Source organism: Acomys minous (assembly GCF_964271855.1).
Source record: "Acomys minous genome assembly, chromosome: 18".
NCBI lineage: Eukaryota > Metazoa > Chordata > Mammalia > Rodentia > Muridae > Acomys > Acomys minous.
Window position 1 is genome coordinate 45305658 of NC_140501.1, and position 3470 is coordinate 45309127.

General features: G+C 40.9%; 1 pseudogene across 1 annotated transcript; it reads right to left on the bottom strand.

Annotated features, from left to right (window-relative positions):
* Nucleotides 1–763: 763 nt before the first annotated feature.
* Nucleotides 764–1912, bottom strand: LOC311589288 (14-3-3 protein theta-like; annotated as a pseudogene). Its single transcript has one exon. The product of its transcript is annotated as a 14-3-3 protein theta-like (transcript).
* Between the last annotated feature and the right edge of the window lie 1558 nt (nt 1913–3470).

Here is a 3470-nt window from a genome sequence, read left to right on the forward strand (position 1 = left end):
TGGGCAACTAGGCTGTGCCCAATTCTTGACTATTATGAATAGTGCAGCAATGAATACAGATGAACAAATGCCTCCATAGTAGAGTGTAGAGCCCACTGGGTATATGCCCAAGTCTGGTATAGCTGGATTTTATGGTAGATTGAGTCCCAGCTTCTTAAAGAGCCACCCATTGATTTCCATAGAGGCTATATAAGTTTATATTTCCACCAGCAATGAATGAGTGTTCCCTGTATCCCATATCCTCGCCAGTGTTAAGTTGTCATTTGTTTTATTGACCTTGGCCATTCTGACTTGTATAGGATAAAATATCAAAGTGGTGTTGATATGCATTTCCCTGACGATTAAGGATGTTGAACATCGCTTCAAGTGTTTGCAACCGTTTGTGTTTTATCTTTTGAGAATTTTCTCCTTAGTTTTTTTCTCTCTTTTTTTTTTGAAGTGTAAGTGAATTTTTATTGGGAAGGAAGGTATCAATTTAAACAGCAGCAAATGAAGAATGCATAAGGAAACTCCCTGTTGTCACAGATAGATGTAACCTCCAGAACATGTGACATAGGAGACATTTTAATCTGTGCCTCCAAGGCCAGACTCCAAGGCGAAGCATTAAGCGCTTTCCCATTCAGACACTTCTGAATTCCTACTGAGAAGGAATGTGTAATAAGAGTATGGAACAGTTGCTTCCTAAAGGAAAATCCCAAAGAAGGGTCAGGGCAGGAATGGAGAAATCAAGTCATTACTACAATCACTTTAAACTGATTAATGCAATACATTTCCACATCTTCACAGTGATACCAAACACAGTCACTTGCAGAACTGGTTCAGATTACTCAAATGCCAACTGTGGTGTCAGTCCTCTACACACGTGTCTGGAAGTCACTCATATTTACATGAACTGAAGCTATTGATACGTTTCTACAGCAGTAACTGCACACCAGGAAGGCCGAGAAAACACAAACCAAGGGATGGAGTTTTCCAAAAAGCTGCAGTGTGAAAAGACTATGAACAGTTGATCCCGTACGCGTGAATTGGGCTTCCTTGCTAGAGGAAATCCAAGTGGAATAAGGAATGGAGATGGAAAAAGGTTTTCTTGAGGAGAAGGAGGAAGGTGCCCCGGATGCCTTTAGTTTTCGGCCCCCTCTGCTGCATCACATTCTTTGCCTGCACTGTCTGATGTCCAGAGTGTTGTCTCTAAGTAGCTGCATGCTGAGGGTGCTGTCACTGTAGGAGCCTTCGTTTAGTGTGCATTGAGCTCTGCGATGCCTTCATCAAAAGCCGTGTTAGCTGGAGTGCAGGCAAGCTGTAGATTGCTAAGGATCTCATAGGAAAACCCAGAAACGTCAAGAGGCAGCCCCAGGCAGACTGGGCATGCACCTTGCCTCGCTTTTTTGCTTATATCAAATGCTTCTTGGGAGGCTCCTTGTGAATTATCTATCGTCAGTTTTCGATCATCACCACAAGCTACTTCAGCAAGATACCGGAAGTAATCTCTCTTCATTTTCAGATCGAAGACCTTACCCTCTGGATTAGTTTGCCTTGGCTGTTAAATACTTATCCAACAATTCCAGGACGATACCAGACGGACCTCAGCTCCGACTTCACTTTCTCCAAGCAGTCCTCGATTGGCAGCAACTTCTTGTTGGAGGTGTCGGTCATCTGCTCGACGCTCGAGATGACGACCTTCCAGGAGGACCTGTGGCCCCCGAGCACGTTCTCGTAGGCCACCAACAGCAAGTTGTGCTCCTTGTTGGCTCCGTCACAGTTGTCAAGAAGGTGGCCATGTTGTCGTAGCACTCGGCCTGCTCCACCATCTTGGACTTCTGAATCAGCTCGGTCTTCTCTGTGGGGAGTGAGGATGAGCGGATCCGAAGTCCTCCTAGTCTCCAGGGCCACGACACGACTCCCACCATTTTGATGTCTTTGGGCTTTAGCCGAGGACCCTCCTGTCTCAGCCTAACAGAGTCGACCAGCCTTTTCTATTGGTTTTGTAACACAATTTTAATTTTTTTTTTGAAGTATAGCTTTTTTGGTTCTTTATATATTTTAGATCTTAACCCTCTATTAGATGTGTAATTGGTAAAGATCTTTTCATCCTGTAGTCTGCTGTTTTGTCCAAATGATGGTGACCTTTCTAGTACAAAGCTTTTTTCAGCTTTCTGAGGTTGTGTCTGTTAATTGCTGATCTTAGCTCCTGTGATCTTTGTGGTCTCTTCAGGATCCGTGTTTTTTGGATCGTTGAGCTCAAGCCTATTCCCTGCTTTCTCTTATATCACATTCAGAGCCTTGACGTTGAGGTTCTTGATCCACCTGGAGTTGAGTTTGCTATGGGGTGATAATTACGGATCTGTTTGTGTTCTTCTACACATTGCCACCCAGCATGCCCAGCATCATTTGTTGAAGATGCTTTCTTTTCTACTTTGTCCAAAACCAGGTGTCCATAGACTATATCTGTGTATTCAGTTGGATTCATTGATTAGGGTATCTATTTTTTTTTTTAATGCCAACACCATATGCTTTAAAATTTTTTTTATTACTATAGTTCCTTCTGTAGAGCTGGATTGGTAGTTAGATACTGCTTAAATTTGGCTTTGTGGTGGAATTTTTCCCCCCTTGATTTTGATTGGTAGTTTACGGGCCACAGTAGTCTCAGATGTCTTCTGTGGTTCTTCAGAGTTTGTAGAACGTCGTCTAGGCCCTTCTGGCTTTAAGAGTCTCCATTCTGGAAGCCAGTTGTTATTCTTATGCCTACCTTTATTTATATGTGATTCAGTTTTTACCCTTGTAGTTTTTAGTATTTTGTGTTGAATTTATTTTTTGATCCTGTCTGTTTGGTGTTCTGTAGGGTTCCTGTATCTTGATAGGCATCTCCCTCTTGTTTAGGTTGAGGAAATTTTCTACCATGGTTTCTGTGTTTCTAACCTGGGTTTTTCTCTTTTCTCTATATCTGTTATTCATACATTTATCCTTTTTACTGGATCACAGATATTTTGTATGTTTTGTGCCTTGATTTTTAAATTTGTTCTTGTTTTAGAGTTAACATTTTCTTTGACTGAGATATCTATTTCTTTAACTGTGCCTTCATCTTTTCATGTCATGTATTGGCAAAACAATTCCCTGACTTTAAAAAAAACTAATCAATTTTTTATATCCTAAGTTTTCCATTTCCATTTTTTATTTGAGTTCTGCTTTTCTTATTCAGTTTTTACTTTTATGTTTTGAAATTTTTATTATTTCATTTAACTATTTATGCTTTCACCTGCTTCATAAAGGCTTTTACTTATCCCCTGTTTAAGGTCATTGAACACATTCACAATCATTATTTTAAGTTATTGTCTTGTGCTTCAGCTGTATTGTAGTTACCAGGGCCTATTGCAGTAGTGCTGCTGGCTTCTGGAGGAAGCATACTGTCTTGACTGCTTACGCTTGTGTTTTGTGCTGCCATCTTGGTATTTGAAGTTATGGTGTTTCTTGGT